This window comes from Octodon degus, unplaced genomic scaffold (assembly GCF_000260255.1).
Source record: "Octodon degus isolate 3935 unplaced genomic scaffold, OctDeg1.0 scaffold00002, whole genome shotgun sequence".
Taxonomy (NCBI): domain Eukaryota; kingdom Metazoa; phylum Chordata; class Mammalia; order Rodentia; family Octodontidae; genus Octodon; species Octodon degus.
Genome location: NW_004524578.1, coordinates 11,855,289 through 11,874,363, shown reverse-complemented (window position 1 = coordinate 11,874,363; position 19,075 = coordinate 11,855,289).

The window sequence follows — 19,075 nt, the reverse complement described above, 5'->3', positions numbered from 1 at the left end:
TTCTTCTTCTTCTTCTTCTTCTTCTTTTAAACTCCCTGGCCTTTCCCAATACCCCAGTAAACACCTCCCATTTTCCCCTGTTCTTAACGGAAGTAGCTAGGGCTCAGAGCTTACCGGTGAGTGGCAAAATCCTGAGTGCCCTGACTTTACAGCCTTCCTCCCAGGGGATGGGCTTACTGTGTAAGCACTGCTGAATTTGTGACAATGATTAGTTCACTAAAATAGAGATTTTATAAGACCCTCAATACTCTTACTCTTTCGAATTTGCCTCCTTTCAGTAAGGCAATATTTAAATTTGCATTGAGGAACGGCCTTATATATGTCAAAACATATTTTTTGATCTTTGTATACTCACAAACTAGTATTTAAACAAGGGCAGGGAATTATATTTGTTCAATTTATCTAACAAATACTCATTGAGCACTTAAGTGCCAGGAACCATGGGAGAAACCAGAGAGCAAGTGTTTTAGCACTTTGATTGAGGCCGTGGAAATGTTTGATCAAGTACCCATCAGCTGCCCTTGAATTTCAAAAATTTCTTTCTAGTGAGGAGGGCAGCAGAGAAAGCTTCTGAGTGGCTCTGTGAGGGGAGTGGCCTTCCCTGAAACATCTTGAGCTGGCCTACCTGGTCACAGCAAGTAACTGAACTCATGCTGAGAGACTGGTTGGATTCCCAGTGGCAGATGTTGAGGTCTGAGACAGTACCCAGGTGCACCTAGAAGCATAGTTAGAGGCAAGAGGGAGCTGTCGAGTCTGCAGGACCCTCAGGATTGGGCAAAAGAACGTTCCATGGCCAATATGCATGGACTATTCCCACTGTTTCTCTAAAGGAGGAGGGGCAAAGTAGAAACAGGACTTGTACATATTTCTGGATCACCTTTTTATTTCTCCCTGAGGTTATATGGACATACTACAAAGGTTTGAAAGTTCAAAGAATAATTGAAATTAAAATATCTCTTGTGGTATTTATAGTGGAAGTCCCCTCCAGGAGACCCATCCTTTGTGAATAGAGAATAGAGATGTCCCTCAGGATTCCCTCCCTCTGATTCAGCCTCTTGGAGGACATTTTGTGTGTGATATTTTTAAAGAAACAAATATTACCATGGTGGCCTAGGAGTTGGTTTTGCACAGGAGGACCTCCAGATGTCTAGGCTTCCCCACAGTCTATTGTAAATGGATCTTACTTCATAAGATACTGGCCTTTTGGAAAAGGAAGTGGTTCTTGGAGCAACTGGTGACCCAGAGTGTGAGCAACTGGTTATTCCACCTCTATCCTAAAGGGCTGTGATTACCAAGTCATATAGCTTAGCTCTGAGCTGCCTCATATGGTTTTAGCTCACACGACATTGCAGTCAGAAAACATCAATAGATGAACTTCAACTCTTCTGGGTCTCTTCATGCTAATAGAATGGTTTGGATAAAACTGTGCACTTCAGTCTCTGTGGTGAGCTTCGTTTGGGGGCAATGTGATGCTTTTAAAATGAATCTCTACATTAATCTGTATTTCTCTTCCAAGGCCCATTAACATGAAAATACAACACACAAGCAGAGGATCTTTGTGTCACATGTACCTCTTGACAAAGAACCAAGAATCCTAGCCCAATAATAAGACTGACAAGAGACTGACAGATTTCCAAGAGTGAAGCTCAGCAGCCATGGCAATGGACTCAAATGCAAATAAGATGTGGCCTTTTCTCCTAAAGCCCACATTTTGGGGTTGGAAGAGAGACATGGGTGCCTTGAGATGATGTTAGAGAAAGCAGGAAGTACTAAAAGCGATGAGCTCAGAAGGCCCAAGTTGTATACCTGGTCTGCGTGAGGTTACACCAACCCAGAGTTTGGGTGACATGAGTGGGAAGGCAAGGAGAGTGCCAAAATGAAGTTGCGGGGGGTAGCCTGGCCTGATCCAGCTTGGCAAAGGCCTTCCCTTCCAGGAAAAAAATCCTTTAGACCCAATCTTGCAAGTCCTGGGGAAACAATGAACAATCTGTGACAGGAAGTATGCTGAGGGCAGTTTTACAGAGACAATGGCAGCAGAGCGGAGGAAGCCTGGGCTCGGCGGGGATTGGGAATCTGAGATTACGTGGGGGAGATATTTCGGTGGCAATTAAATGGCAGCATTCATGGAGCAGAGAGGCCTGGGCTTGGGTTCTAGATTTCTTGACTTGGGATCCTGGCTCTGTCTCTTGCTGTCTGCACATTCTCGTGTAAATCATCTAATCTTTCTGTGCCTCGGTTTAACAGCTGTCAAATGTGTAAAGAACAAGACACAAGAATCCAGAAACTGTTGAGGCTATCCCAAGTTGGATTCAGCAGCAACATCAGTTTACTAAAAAGCAGATTCTGATCGAGCGAGCTGGGGTGGGGCCTGAGGCCTGGCACCTCCCACAAGCCTCTGCATGCTAGTGATGCTGCTTCTTTGTGTACCAGGTTTAAAGTAGGAAGGCACTGAATGGCTGTCCTGAGAATTATATAAGCCAAGAATTGCAGTCAACACCAACCGCAGCCCCTGGCCCAATATGAGGTTGCTATTGTTACGATCCCTAGAGAGACTAAAGAATGTCTCAGATGTTGTTTTATAAAAATTTTTTGTACACTAGAGAGCTCCCTACATAAGATTACTTGGTATGCTGTCCCTTCTCTGGCCTGCTACCTGCAGAGTTTCATGTGGCTTAGGCAATTCAGGTAATCCATTAATAACAAGTCCTACACTGTAGCCCAGCCTCACAGGGCTCTGAGCCCCCAGTAGAGCTCTTCCAGGTCCCAGGAGGAGGTGGGAGGTGTGGCCACCAGAAGCGGTTTATGAGGCTTCCACATGCAGAACTCCAGAAAACCAAAGGCCAACCGAATTCGAGTTATAGCTTTGGTTGGGGCTGGGCTGGGCTTCCTGCCGGCTTTCATGTAGAGAAGAAAAGACCAAGAGTGATAAAGCAGGTTCTCATATTTTGCAGAGAACATACAAAGACAGCAAGAAAATGAACAACAAAGAACAAAAGCGGTCAAATCAATTTCCTAAGTGCCTCTTTTATTTTCACAAGTGAGGTTCTTGCCCACCCAAGGCAAGAGAAAGATGCTACTTTGCCTCTGCTCCCCTTTTGGTACATCCCAAATTCCATCTCTCCTCCCTCTTTCTGGAGCTTGCTGCCAAAAAGCGTGAGATCCTTGTGAGGAGCGAGAGGTGCTTCTCCAGGCAGGAGCTCCAATAGCTAAGCCTCTCAAACCCCGTGCCGAACATCTGTGTACCTTAGGAAGGAAGGTATATCTTAAACACAAATACTGCTAATTCTAGCTGAAAATACAGAGCAGATGAAAAAAAAAAAGTTTCTCTAGTGAGAAGTACAAAATAGTTCCAGAAACTTTTTATAGATATTTCATTATGGTACTTTGGCTCCATGGAAGGAGATGGGAAATTGCAGCCCCTTGGGCCTTAAGTTTGGCTGCTTTCTGATGTCCAGTTGGAAAACTTTGCTTTTTATCAGATCAACCTGGATCCAGCACATAAGCTTAAATTTTAATACCACCTGCATTGTGCAGGATGATTAAACACATACCTAGCACAGTCTAGGTACTCAAAGATGTTTGTTGAATGGATGGGTGGGTGGATGGGTGGGTAAGTGAATGAAGGTTCACAGGTGACACGGTTTATGCGGATTCCTGCATATCTTCGTATGCTTGCTGCCTACGTGAGCACGGATCCCTCGATAGCTTTGAAGGCTGACTTGCATTTCCATTTTCCCCAAGAAGTCACTTCTAGTTTCTCTTCACCTTTGTTAGGTTTCTCATCCTTTCCAGCCCCATGGTGACCACAGCCAGCTCCTCACTTAATGTAAGAACTGCTCACCTTGCCAAGGGCTCTGGACACAGGACCCCAGTCTCACAGAACCTGTATGAAATTCTTCCTGCTTCCTACACCGAGAAATAGATCCAGAGAATCCATGGTCCTTATTCAAGAAGAGCAATGGGCAGGTCCCGTGTTCCCACACTTGGGCTTGCATATTTCTGCAAGTAAAGGGAGAACAGGACACTTTGTATGTTCTTTCTTTCCTTGGAGTTACAGGAGCCACACACTTGCGTTCTCCTGCTTTAGACTGCCAGCTCCCTGAGGTCAGGTACTTTACTAGCTCTGTTTGCTCCTTTGAGCTCGGCCAAATACTCTGAGCAGAACAGCTATAGAAGGTGAGGGCCTTAGTGCCGCTCTGGCCATGTGGACGATGGGCAAAGGCCCCTTTTTCCAATTTAGCCTCAGAGAACCCACACTCTATGCCCTGTGAAACCAGACATGAGCCAGAGGGGCTGCAGGGCTTCAAACATGTCCTACTGGAGACTTGAGCCATGCAATCTGTGATCCTCCTCCTCTTCCCTCCACCCTCCTCCCTCCTTCCTCCTTCTCCTTTCTCCCTCCTCCTTCCTCCTTCCTCTTCCTCCTCCTCCTTGGAGGTAGAGTTAGCTAGGAAGAGTTCAAGGTAGCCTCAGGAAATTCTCAGTTCTTTGTCTCCTGGTGGGCTCTTGAGTATACTATAGAAAATCTTCCCTTTGATAGGAAAAAGAAAACCACCAAAGCAGAAGAAGTGGCTGCTAAGGAGTGCGTGCTTTCTTTTGTGTTTGTTCAGGAGGGCGCTCTGCTAGCTCAGCTTCCCTTAGGTACCCATCATCTGCAGGCAGAATGTGGCTGTGTGCTTAGGCCTTTCCTTTGCACTTGCTCTGCCCTTGCCTACTGCACCTCCCTCAAAACCACTTTATTAAAGACCCCTGAGAAATTCCCAACCTTTCTCCCTTGAATTTGCTCCCTGTTCTGCCTCCTCCATGGTTCTTCCTGTGTCCGTAGCCTGTGCTAGTTACACCTCAGTGCCCTGTCAGTGCTTTTACTCCAGGTCTATCTTACACTGGCTTATTGTACTAACTGAGAAGCTGTCCCCCATGCACATCTCTGCCTGTCCCTGAGCTGGAGCCCTGTCTGCAGGCACCTTCACCTATGGGTTGCTTTTGCCTAGTGATCTCACTGGTGCTTCAAACCCAGGGCATCATCCAAGTTATTTTCACCCCTCAAGCTTTCTTTCTTGATCCTTTAGTTCTGTGAGTACAAGATAATGCCCTAATTAGATCCCCTGTCAAATCTGTACTAGTCACCTATCAGGGCAGCTGTTTGGAAGTAGGAATGCTCCTTGGAGCAAGAGAGAGAGGGAGTCATTGTCCCTGCCTTCAAGGAGCTCAGAGGCTAATGAGGATGGTGGATGTGCCCGCCCATGTTGGGACCTGCTTGGTGGGCTTGTACTTGGCCAACCAGAGGGGCTGTGGAGGAGGGAGATGCTTGTTTTTCCAGTTGAGATCTCTTTGAGGGTGAGGCATGGTTTCAAAAGGAATGGGACTGTGGTAGTAGCTGTTGTTTGACTTGAAATTTGTGAACCTTCTTCGGACCATTAGTCCTAGGCTTCATAGAGCCTGAGGTTTGGATGAGGCGAGAGAGGAATCCTAGTGGGTTCAAAGTTGGGGCTAACTGAAGGGAAGACTAGTCCACTGTGAGCTGGTTCACCAAGAAAAGAATGAGCACTGAGTAGAAAGAAAGAACTCTGCACTTCTGACCTAGAGCCACTTATCCTGCTTCCAGAGGATCCCTTTCTAAAAAAGTACAGAGCTATGTAGAGACCTGAGGGAGCCGCTTCGTGCTGGGTATAAAGATCACATTTGTCCAGCCAGTGACAACTCGGAAATAGGCATTTCCATGGGGACATTTCCCCCACATTTTGCAGTCTATTAAACCCAGAAGTTCCGATCATTTCCTTTTGGGAGAGGGGCCTAGCAAGGACACAAGGACCGAGCTTCCCATAGCTCAGATGAGGGTGAACAGCTCAGCAGAAATGGATTGCGTGGGTGCCTAGGGATCAGATAGAGTTAGAACGCAGAGGACATCCCTTTTGAAAGTTCTCCTACTAGGTGAGGTATTTTTTCCTTAGCGAGGCAAGTTCCTAAATCTGCTGAGCACCCAGTGCCGCTCACTCGCTTTGGGTATTGCGGTTGTCAGCACAAAATGTTTGCAGGATATCTAGCTGTCACTATCCAGGGAGCTAGGAAGGCCAGTAAGCACAGTTAGGTCAGAAAAAATGAGTATGGTTGATGTTTATCTAAGAGAGAAGTTCCTTCTCATGAGAGGAACTTCTGGAAAATGAGAAATCACGTTTATTGAACTCTACTTCAAGCCAAAGACGTGTGTGACTCCTCTGTCATCCCTGAGAAGCAAGAACTATTTATTTTAACAAATGAGTCATGCATTTGGTGAGCTGCAGAAGTGAGGCTCACACTCACCTAAAATTTATCCTACCCCTCTTAAGACTTTTCTCTGTGGCCTCTGAGATGGAGACACAGACTCTGAGACTGCCTGGCCCCATGTCTTTGTTCCAATTCTCTTTCAAGATGCTTCTTAGTTCTCCTCAGGTCATTGAGAGAAGTGTCAGAGAGGCCATGGATGCCAAGACAAGAAGAGAAGTAGAGCTGGGAGGCTAGAGCAGGCCCCAAGGCCAGTGCTGTCCCGGGCTTCTGACTCTTAGGAAATGGATTGAGGAAGATGATGAGGAGGAAGGAGACAAGGAGACCTATTCATGGCTTGGACAGCCTACCCTGCCCTGGAATAAGTTTCCAGGTTAGCCAGAGAAGAGGTAGAGGGCAAGGACTGTCAAAGACTTCTGCCCCACAAACATGGTAGAAACCTGAAGCATTGAGGCAATTTAGATGGAGTGGATCCAAGAGAGATTCCTAGGAATGAGAGAGAAGATGCAAGGTCAAGGCAAAGGAAATGCTGTTTAACTTTCTAGTTCCTTTGTCAGGGTTCTGAAGTATGACTGGCTCTGATGAGTTCATGATTAAATGGCTTTGAATTTTAAAAAAAACCTGACCCCTCCTACAGCGAAAAAAAAATTCCCTTTGGAGTATTTACAACTAATGTTCTGATACCTACTCTTAAATTTTGAGAAGGAGCTGTCACTTAAATAGCAGAAGAGTTTAAATTTGGCATCTTGAGGGGTTTTAATTGAAATAAAACAACTTCTTTGACTTTTAAAAAGTGGTTAACTTCTCCCTACTTTTTATATGAATGTGCTTTTAAAACCCTAGACTCAGAGTTAGACTCAGAGCTACATTCTCCCTAAGTCCTTGTATACATGTACCCTAGTTTCAGGATGTGGGAATAGTACTGTATCTTGATAGCGCTCTAGAAAACTGGCTCCATCAACACCTAGATATCAGGGAGCTGGCCAAGACCCCCAACTCCTATATGAGGGTTATAAAGTATGAAGAAAATAAAACCAGAAGCACACTTAGTAATTCATAAAGCAGCAGCTGGAAGGTCAATGACTCAGGATGGGCAGAGACAAAGACACCCCAAGCTAACCACTTTTTATTGGGCATATTCCTTAGTTGGAACGATTATTGGATGACTCAGAGGGCAGCGGTAATTTGAAACTAATGAGATTCTTGCTCTGGAACATCTTTTTGTCTTATTAGTCTTTGTCTGAGTGGCCTTAGTCTTAGTAGGTAGGAGAGGATGGCCCACCCCTAATGAGATAATGGGAAATCACAAAGAAGTGATGCCAACAATCCCAGCCTCCATTTATCCCTTAGGAAAATATGCCAAACTCGCCATTGTGAATTTGCGGTCTTTGATACCCCCACACACTGAAGATGCATTTCATTTGTACCCTAGGGAAAAAAAAAAAGAAAATTGAAGTGAGTGCTTCAAAATTTTCACTATTGAACTGAGGTGCCTTATTATCATTTTACTAAGGATATTCCAATCCACTAAAACCCCAAGACTTGAGCATACACTTTTGTTGTAGTTCATAAGAAATAGTGAAGAAATATATAAAGGGCATGGTTATTCCTAAAACTTCACTTGCTCTGCCCTCTACAGGGCTGTTCCTCTAAGTTGTCTGCTAAATAAAAGGAATGGTGGTGTGACTGTCCTGTCCTTGGCCCATGATGGATGGGTAGACTTTCCTTAGAGGCTCTGTGCCTCCTGTCTTTTCATATTAGACTATTAAGTCCTTGGGGACAGGGACTGCTGTGTGAGCTGCTTCTCACCTCCATACTTGACCTACAATGAGAACTCAACAAACAGTGGTGGGATGAAAATGTTTTTAAAGTTCTGAACCTCTCATGTCTGGTCTCTTTCTGCAGAGCATGTATAGTTTTATCTATAAAGTTCTGGTGTAAAGAGCAGTACTATCAGGAAGGCAGCTGTGCCTTGCCAGAGAGGGTTCTGCTAGGCTTTGGAATGGTGGGGAGCCTGGACACCAGTAAGCCCCAGATTCCCTCATTTGCACCTGAAGAAGCCCCCCCTCCACACTGGAAGACCCCGGGTTTCTGTGATTTTTCTTGTCTTTTCTACTTTTTCGCTTCATATACTCTGGCTAAAGGAGAACATTCAATTTAGTTTGGAATAGTCATACTTGAAGACATACACATTGCATAGAAAAAGACCAAGTCCAGACAATTCTTTCTCAAAGTGTTTGGAGCTCCTATGGCTTCCTTAGTTCAGAGGACAATGACAGAGAAAGGCAGAGTCTCTGGGCCTGTGTCAGCAGGGCCCTGGGGACTAGCAGTCTTCTTTTGGCTTCTCTGGGTGGGAGAACAACACTGAGAGACTTGTGGCCTGGCTCTTAGGGGATGAGGGCAGGAGTCTCCACTAGAGGTACCACAGCAGGAAGCTGTGCTTTCAGGATGGCAGAGCCTGGGTTACTGAGGAGTGGCCTCTGTGTATCCTTAGACACATTTCTTCAGTACCATCCCTCTGGCCAGGCAGAAGGACAGTGTTTGTCCTATTGATGACAGTGGAGGTGAGACATAGAGGCTGCAAGGGGCAGTTGCAGTACACAATTCCTAACAATAGACCCAGACCCTGTGCTCCTGGATCTGCCTTGGGATGTGCTCGAGTGGGGAGTAGGGCTGGCCGCAGCAGTGGAGTCTCTTAGCAGAGAGGGTTGGGATGTATTGACCAGTGTATCTTCTTCCCGGGCACTTTCTTTTACCTCCATCTCCCCTCTTTCTGGTTTCTTTCCCACTGTGTGATTGCTGAATAGAGGTTCTGTCAATGGCCTGGCTACTCGCAGGTCTTGGACCTGCAGACTCTAGTCTAGAGTTGACTGGCCAGAGAGCAGGAGAGGTCCAGGCCAAGAGTAGACAGCTTGGGTTGGGCAGGGGAGGTTGACCTCCTGGGGACAGTGGGAGCCCGAGGTAATCACCTTCAGGTGATAGGCTGTGGGTCAGGTAGGTGGGCCTTGGTCTATGACCTGAGGTCTAAGAGCAGAGGACTGGAAATCTCCTTTGGATTCCCATCATGTTTAAGACAGAAAGAGAATTAGATGAGATTAAAATACTGAGACAAAGGTGGAGAGTTTATTCTCATCTGCTCTGCCCCCTCCAGAGCATGTCTGGATGGAGGATGAAAATATTTATGTATTCACTTTTATAATTATGATTCTTTGTACACACACACACACAGACACACACAGACACACACAGACACATGTACCTACAGATTGAAATGCTTATGGCTTTAAAACTGCTGTGGAAAAGGTTTTCTGGAGGAAAGGGGATTTGAGATTTGAAAGGTGGGGTCCTCTTTGCCTAACCAGGGATATATGGGATGAACTATCACTCAACTCTTTCTCAGCTGCAGTGAATGCCAATGAAATCATGTCCTCAGGGCAGTGGACAGAACAGACCCACCCGGCTTCCTCTCTCCTCCTCATCAGAATGGCTCCTGGCACCCTGAGCTCAGTTTGTCCTCTATGGTCTCATAAAGGATGATTGAAAGGAGGTGGGCAGAGAGGACTAGAAATAAGATGCCTACAAGACAGCCACAAAGTGCGGATGTGGGCTGAGACCTCTTAGGGAGACTTGATGGGGGCAAGACTCTGCATGGAGGAGCTGCTTCCAGGACTCCATCTTTGACCAAAGAGAATGATGACTCTGACTACACTTAACTATGAGGAGTCAGAAGAGCTTCCTTCCTTTGCCCCGATTTCTCCCCAGACGTGGCTTTTCCCTGCTGTGTACTCCAGCAGAATGAACTAAACCTACAGGAAGATCCTCAAAGCCTGTTCCTCTGCCTTGTTTCCGGGAATCTTGGAACTGAACTAATTCAGGAGGGTCTCGCTCCAGGGCCCATCAGACAGGAGGCAGGGATAGAGGCTGAAGGGTCTGTGGCCTCCCTCACAAGGGGTTACCTCTGCTCTTTGCAGAGTCTCTTCCCAATCACTCCTGCCCTGCAAGCCCAGTTCTACACAGCTTCCCTAGTGGTTACCTGCAATCTGGAGAGCAGAGGCCAAGGTAGGGCTGAGTAGGTACAAATTTTGTCTTCCAGATGGATTTGACCCTGAGCTTTTCACATCCTATAACCTGCAAGTGTTAATTAGCGCTGCATATCCAAATGGTGTTTGGATGAAGTGAAATTATCCTGCGCTTTGTTCCCCAGTTATTCTTGCCTTTTTTCATCTTGTGATTTCAGGACATTCTTTAACTTACTTGAGCCTGCAGATCTGTAATTTATCTAGGATTTCGTGTAGTTAGTGGAATCTTCTCAATGTGCTATCCAACTCTTTCAACAGGAATGCACTTTGGAAGGCTATACTTATCTTGTTAATCAAACAGTTGCCCCGAGAGTCACCGAGGCCATGTTCCTTAGACAAGCATGTCATGGCGAGGCCAGCTAGAACAGCTTCTGGTCTGCCTTTTCACTCACTCTTCCGTGTGACTTTTGGGAAGTCAGGCACCTGTTCCAAACTTGTTTTTCACTTGTAAAATGGGGTGACCATCCATCTCTTCTATATCTCCATATAGATATGGTTTGCAGAGTGATGCACATGTGTACATATACATCTATACATGCACAACCTAGCTGTAAAAGACCTGTGTGGTCAAGACACGATTTAACCTTTAGCAAGCTTTTGTGCCTGAGATGCCTGTTGAATTCTTCCTAATTGATCCCAATGGAAAAAGTAGAGAGACTCCTTACTAGACACAGACTCTGGCTCAAGACTCCTTTGAGACTTGGTGTTCCCCCGATTACACGTCTATTTGTCTTTTCCTATGACGTGCACATTGCGACATGTTCCAGCCATCTCAACCAGACTCTGTTATGGCCTTGCTGGTTTTTTTTTTTTCACTTTGTCTTTAGCATCAAAATCAAGAAAAAAGAGCAATGCACTGTAAACCCAGAGCACGAGCATTTGCCAAGATCCCTGAGAGCAGGCGCGATCCGTGTCATGTCTGCTCTGTGGCTTGCTGCTTGTCATCTTGAGCATGCCCCTTTCTTCCTATATATAGGCATTGCTCACGAGCTTACTGCCTGTAATACTGTGGCCCCTCAGCTGCCTTCTACCCATGTCAACCCAGGGAATTCTCACTCATCTTTTAGATTTCAACTCCGTTCTTCACAGAGAAGCCAAGGATTTCAGATACCAGATACACATCCACCTACTAAAGTACCCATCCCCAGTGTGTGTTATGGAGTTATCTGGAACCTCCATCAGCCAGGTGGTAAGTATCCTTCTGGTTGTATCCATATGCTTTAGTGTATAGCTTGTACTAGGTACTCAGTAAGTATTTGTTGAATAAATGAATGAGTGGGTTTAATAGTTGAAATGTGTTTCTGGTTTGCACCTATAGAGATATCTTTGGACTGCAGGTTGAACCAATGAACACCCTTTGCGAAGCACCAGCTCATCTCTGTAGGCACAGACAAATGCTGAAAGGCATGGCTTATGGCTGAGGGGGAGGCTAGGAAGGGGGCCAAGAAAGCAGTGCTGTACTCAAGGCTGGGCCCCCAAGTGGTGCCCAAGAGTCAACCACCTGTTTGCCTTCTGGACCATGGGCCCCTTTGCACCCTCAGCCCCTCAAATATCCCAGACCCTCAGTTCCTTCTTATCTCCTATGAGCCTGTGCCCCCCTGTCCATGTTCTATTTTCCCCCAGTGACTTTGTCCAGCCCTGTCTGTCTGGCCACAGGGCTTAGTGGGCACCTTCCTTTTTGTCCCCCTCTTGGTCAGTGAAGCCTGCTCTGCCCTGAGCTTCAGTTTCAACTGTTGCCTTTAACTGCCATTGGAATGTTCCAGCCTTAAAATTCTTGGAGGTTGGTGTCCTGCATCTGCAAGCAGGGGAGCTATGAGGCTTTCACTAGGTCAGGGGCCAGCCCTCATTTTTTGGGTGTGCCAGCCCTTAGCAGATACACAGCTATTTGGTTTTCCAGCCAAATTCTTTTTATAAAAAAAGATTAAAATTTATTTATTCATGAGAATAAAAAATAATAAAAAAAATTAAAAACAATATATGATTTCACTGAATAAGATGATAGGAATTCAACAAAGGTTGTTATATTGCATAGTGTTGTCTTTTTTTTTGGCCAGCTCTGCCCACCCTGAGGGCAGGGCTAGCATGGCATGTGGGACTGGGGATTGAACTGTGGTCCCTTGTGCTATTGTCTTCAAATTAGTTGTTCAGATTACCAGATATAAGCATACAAAATTGTTACAAAATTTTTTTAAAGAAGAAAACAGAGTAAGTGATAGCGGCCCTACTTTGCAAAGCACACATGTCCATCTGAGAAGGCCTTCACCTAGGGCTTCACTTCCTGCTATGTCACTCGGCCCAACCCCCTAGGCTCCTCAGGACCCCACGCTGCAGGTGCCCCCAAAGAGCTCCCACTTCATGGCTGTGAGTTCTTTTACACCTGCACTTTCAGGGCTGGGCAATGTTGGTGTCTCAAGGACACTGAAAATACATTATTTACCATGGCTTACGTTGGGCTCTCACATGCATTTAGTTCTGGAAATACGTCCTCATGGCCACCCCCGGAAGATCTCAGGCTTTTGAGCTTTTGCCTCTCCTAGGAGAGAATTGGGGCTCTTTCTCTTACTTAATTATGTCTTTAATAAAGCCTAGGGGTTTAGAAAATGGAAGCTAAGGACCTGTTTAATAAGGAGCTGGTCATAGGTGCCAGTGCCTTCCCTAATCACTCTTGGAACCCACAAAAGAGGGGAGAGCAGGGTCCTTTCTGTCTCATTCACTCACTATTCATTTATTTCAGGGCTGCTGAACACCAGTGTGCTAGGCATCAGCTAGGTACTGGGGACACGAAAAATGTCATGTTAGCAGAAACAGACTTGCAACCCAGAGACTGTGTGGTCTGTTAGCCTGTGGCATGAAGGGGGAAGGTTTCGAAGGGCAGCTGGCAGGAAGGAGGGGCATAAGACAGAAGTGCCAGTGAAGACAGGAAAGGAAGATGAGACACTGTATGAGCTGCAGGCCACATTTACACATGGGGAGCCATGAAGGTTTTAGGCAGAGGAAAAATGATCGCATTTGGATTTGCCTTTTAAATTTGTTCCAGGATCTTGCTATAGTTCAGACTTGTAGTGATCCTCCTGTCTTAGCCTCCCTATTACTGGGATTAAAGGTGTGTACCACCACACCCCGTCTCCGGGCTGGCACACGGCCCAGCATGCAGAACCAGGGATCGAACTCGGGTCCTTGTGCTTGCCAGACAGGCACTTGGACTATTGAGCTATCTCCCCAGCCTAAATTTTTCTTAAGAGAGAAGACACTAATGGCTATAGAAGAAGACAAGAGTAGAGACCTCTGAAGAAACTGTTGTATAGCAGAGGCCACTGGGGGGAACAGTCTGAAATGCAATCCAGATGCAAGCAAAGGAGGTTAAGATTCTGCTCCCGGGGAAAGCGGCTGCTTGTGGAGGGCTTATGTACAGGGGATGGTCTTAGACTTGGGGCATGATGAGTTGAGATGGCTTTGACAGGAGGGAATACTTAGGTGTCGACCCCCAGGTAGGGGTATGACCTGCAGCTAGAACTAGACAGGGATAAGGAAGACTTCTGGGTGAGCTCAGGTTAGTGTGCAGTAATTTGATTTTCTAACCAAATTTCAAGGCATGCACAGCCATCCTGAAGGTTCCTTTGCCAAATGTTCTAAGCTTCCTTGGACTATCCCGACAAGGCTGAGAGTGCAGACATACCCACAGCCCCTAGGTGGGAGCTCTTTGGGACCCCTAGGATCAAGAGGGGCCTAGGAGGTCAGGAGGTGAACAGGAACCCTCAAAGGAGGGTGAAACCAGAGAAGTGGGAGGGCCACCTCGACTGGGCCCCTTGGCTCTCCCTTTGCAAGGATCTGCCTTGGGCGACGACACTACACAAACCAATTCCTTTATCCCAGATTGGTATTGGGGAGGTTGTCTCCTGGGAAGCCAGCAGAGTCACTCTCCAAGTCCAGCGATGGGAAGGCTGCCTCTGATTGGCTGGCAGCAGGGGAACATTGAGGACCACAGGTGGATGTGGAGAAGCCCATGGAAGGGCAGGACTGGGCAGCAGTGCTCTCTGTCTATAGGACCGAGAGGTGCGAGTCAGCAAGGCTGGCGGATTGAAATAGCAGTGCTCTTTGGGGATGTGGGAATTATGAAGCCTGATTTCGGGGAGGAAAATGGGAGAGGAAATGTATGAAATTTAGGATTAGTGGCAGAAAGTGGGCAAGAAAGAGTGCTTATCGGGGAAAATGGAGCCAGCTCTGCCATGTGCTCAAGAAGGCTGGCACAGGGCCTGCTGGAGCCTGAGATAGGCAGAAGCTCTTTTATTTTTTTTTTCTTTAATGGTGGAGTCATGCTTCTTAGAGAAGCAAGAAGTAGGCTTTATATCTGTAATAGATAGCAGAAAAGTCTGAAGGTAGGATGGGTAGAATAAAGAGACCACCGATGGCCTGGAGGCCTCAAAGGCACAGATCAGGGCTGTGGGGCTGCTCCTTCTGTTTCGACATAGGGTTCCCAGAGCATCTCTGAAACTTGTTCCACCCAGATCTTTTGGGGGCAACCCAGAGTATCCAAAGAGGCAACAGAAGAGGGAGGTAGACAGAAAGAAGCCAAGAAGGACCAGTGTGGGCCACGAGACAAGACAGCCCAGCAGAGGGAGGCAGCCCTTGTAGCAGTCCCTGGGCCGGCCTGGCAGAGCACGGCAGGAGGCTGCCTTCAGAGTACTGCATCCAGCTGCCATTTCCTGTGTGGCTCAAAGAGTCCACAATGGGAGTCCCTCAGAGGGAAGCCCCAGCGTGCAGAGGCAGGCAGCGCAGTGCTGCTGAGCTGTGGCCCGCAGGCTCTGCTCGCAGTATGAGGTGGAAGGTCAGGGGCAGGCAGGGGCCATTCTTCAGACACAACTTTGAAGGGTGGCATCTCATGTCCTCCCAAGGAAACACATGTCCTGGGTCAAGGACTGAGATTTTCAGGGGAAAACAGGAGGCTTGTGATCAGCACCAGAAGAGGTTGCCATGTCCTTGAAGAAACACTTTCAGCGCAGCAAAGAATGGGGAGGCCCAAAGTGACCCACCAGGCCTCATTTTCTCCATTTGTAAAATGGCGATACCATGCTGCCCTTATGCTACAGAGATGTTGTGAGGCACAAAAGAGGAAAAGCAACCAGATATTACAATAGTAGTCAATTGTATCTGGGTTGCCCCAGGCATTGTCTGTTGACACAAAATGCCTGACTCTGTAGGAACAAGCCTTACTTCCTGCAGATGTGGTCTCTGCACTGCTCCAAAAGTGGGCATGTTCAAGCTACAGATTGGAAGTCAGCACGCTGACAGTTCGCTTCAGGGTTATATAGTAGCACAGCTTAAAGCGACAATTTCTCAGGACTCACAGTGTCAAAGACTGTACAGGATTAGACCTGAGAAGACTATGAATAGTAATTGCACTATCCTCCTTGTGCCAGGATGGGTGACAGGGGCTGGGAACTGGATGGCCAACGAGGTGGAGCTAAGGCCTCCATGAATGAAACTGGTAGCCCTGTTGGGGAGACAGAAAGAAAGGATAAACAATGATATCGGATGACGATGGATGGTGTAAAGGGACACAAGAAGCCTGGGGCAGGGGGAGGGAAAACTCTTTCCTTTTGTCATGGAAGTCTTCTCTGATGTGGGAACAAGGAGGAGAGAGTTGACCACTCAAAGTGGGAGTGCAGATGTTTGGGAACTAGGGAGATGGATCTGGGTAAAAGGTGGGTGCCTTTCGCAGTTTGGTGATCGGAGGCTCTGAAGCATGCACTGCTACATTTGTGAAAGGAGGATCCTCCTACGTCCTCAGGTGACCACACAGAGTTGGCCTGAGGATGAGAGGAGATGACGTGGAAGGGTTTTTATTAACCATGAAACAAAAACTCCTAGATTTCCTAATGGGAAGGAACTCACTGCAAATTCTCTGTGAATTTTTTCTATCCATTAAATTAAACTCAATCTTAGGAGTTGAGGAGGAGATTCTAGGCTTTTGTAAAGTTGAAAAGCCAAGAGAACATTTCAGTATGCAGCAATCAGTGTGCATTTCAGGGCTCAATAGACACCACCCTTCCTAGGGCCCGTCCTGACAGGAGCTCCTGGCTAACGGTACCGACTCCACTTTCATCAAGCGTCCCCTCATTAAATTGGAGCAGCAAGAGGCAGAAAAGCTTTCTTTGCATGCTCAGAAGCACGGCTTTCATCCGGTAGACATTAACAGTGCCTGGTGAGTTGGAGGGTTCTCTAGAGACGGAAGGGCATGGAGGAGCACTGCCAGGCCCCTTTGCTGTGCAGGAAGGGGGCCTGCCCTCTCCTCCTCCTCCTGTTTCCCTGCTGGAACATGAGAGATCAGGGTGGCAGCTGCAGGTCTCCTCAGCCTCTTACATCACATCTGCAGTGAAGTAAGTGATCAGAACATGCCCAGGTCAGGCCTGATCTGAGAGTCGCCTTGGGTTGGAGTACGTTTCTTCCTTGTGATTAGAAGCTCAAGAACTGTGATGCGTGTGCTGCTGATTATGTCACAGTGTCACTGCCAAACTTGGTGACCATCACAGAGTGGCAACAGTGCTGGGACAGAGTTCTGTGTGTGCAGAGTGCAATTGTACTGGTGACTGAGAAAACTGAGGGAGGAACATGCTAGCAGGTGGGAATCAGTTGCCCAAAGCTGGGGTGGCAAAGTCACTCCTAACAAAGACATTTTCTCAGAGGCCTGAAGCACTCCATGGACAGCACTTTTAGTCGACCTTCAGCGGGGAAAGTGAGACAGAGGAGAACAGTCTTGAAGGGAAGGAGACGGAAAGCGACAGAGAGAGCAGGAGGGGGATGTCAGAAGGACTGGGGGCCCTGATTCAGGGCTGCTGGGGGGCAGTTGGGAGGATTTCCTTGCTGAGTCTGAACCTCCACATTGAAGGCACTTTCAATAGAGTTCATGAAAAATGGCTTCTTAAGCTAAATGAGCCTTTAACTTTGAAATGGTAAAAGTTGCTTTTTTTTATTTTAAAGAGAAAAAAATACTAAAAACAATGATGCAAAATTTCAAACCAAGATAGAAGGAGAATAACATTGCTTATTGTTACCTTCAAAGTAGTTGCTTGGATAATAGAGGCATGAAAAATTAATCAAATGATATAAGCACAAATCTTTCTTTTCACTGAATAGAAATTGGTAGTATAGCTACCTTAACTGTCTTGTTCATATATATTTCAGGAATGTTTTCTCAGGTTCTGGGAGGTATGCTAGTGGCATTCTGATCGGGATTGTATCGAATCTGTACAACAGTTTTGAAAGTATGGCCATTTTCAGTATGTTGGTTCTCCATGTCCACAAGGAAGGGATAGATTTCCATTTTCTGATATCCTCTTCACTCCCCTTTTTCAGAACACCCTAAATTTCAATGTATAGGCCATTTGCTTCCTTTGTTAGATTGATTCTAAATATTTCATTGTTTGGATGCTATTGGAGAGGGTGTGGTTTTTCTCATTTCTCTCTCAGCAAATTTGTTATTTGTATACAGAAAAGCTAATGATTGCCTAGTGTTCACTCTGTAACCAGCTTGGTACTGAATTTGGTTATTAAATCTAGAAATCTTTTGGTGGCAGTTTTTGGGGTCTTCTATGTAGAGGGTTATGCCATCTGCATATAATGATGATTTCTCGTCCTCCTTTCCTATCCTTGTTCCTTTATTTTTCTCTCTTGTCTAATTGCTCCAACTAATGTTTTCAGAACTACACTGGAGTAGTGACAGTGGACATCTTTGTCTTGGTCCTTATTTTATTTTTGATTTCTTTTAATTTTTTAAAAAGATAATAGAACATTAGAAACAGTACCAATTTCACAAAACAAGATGGTAGGAATTCATCAATGGTTATTATATTACATATTGTTGTCTTTACAGTAATTGTCCACATTACTAGATATAAGCTTCAAACATTGATCAAAAATTAAAAAGAAGAGAAAAAGGTTAAGCATTAGCTGTACCTGTCAATAGACCAATAGAAATCAGCAGTACAATTATCCCAGCTATCCTGTGTGTATACATATGTGTTTTTTTCTTCCTTTTTTACTTTTTCTTTTCCCTCATCCTAGTTGTTCTTTCCCTTTGAGCAGTCTCTTTCACTTTCACGTTATCTATTGTATCTTTCAGGTTTATATACTCATTAAGGTATATTAGGGAGATAATATGATGTTTACACATTTGATCTGATTTATTTCACTTATGAGTATGGTCTCTAGTTGCATCCATTTATGTGTAAGAGCCTTGAGTTTATCTTATTTATAGTGGAGAAATATTCCATTGTATAAAAATATCACATCTTTTTTTTTAATCCATTCTTTAGTTGATGGACATTTGGGTTGTTTCCAAGATTTAGCTATAACAAATTATGCTGATATTCTGTGAAACTGAAAAAAAAAAAAAACACATCTTAATGGAGTCATGGAGGCTCCACGTGTAGCCGTGGGGTTCTACACACCCTGCCATTTGAACAGAAGTCTGTTCACAGAGTGGTTTCAAACCTTGTGGTCTGACTGTGCTGTTTTATGTATGGATTTTGGTTATCTAATAAAAAGCAAGCAAAATTGAGAAAAAAACAAATTATGCTGATATAAACATAGGGGCACATATATTGCTGTCGTATGATGTTTGTTGTTCTGGAAAAATACACAGGAGAGGAATAGCCTGTTGTATATCTGCTTACTTTGAGTGAATATTTATTCATGCATATATCAGGTAATAAGTCTATTTGTGATCACCAGCAGTT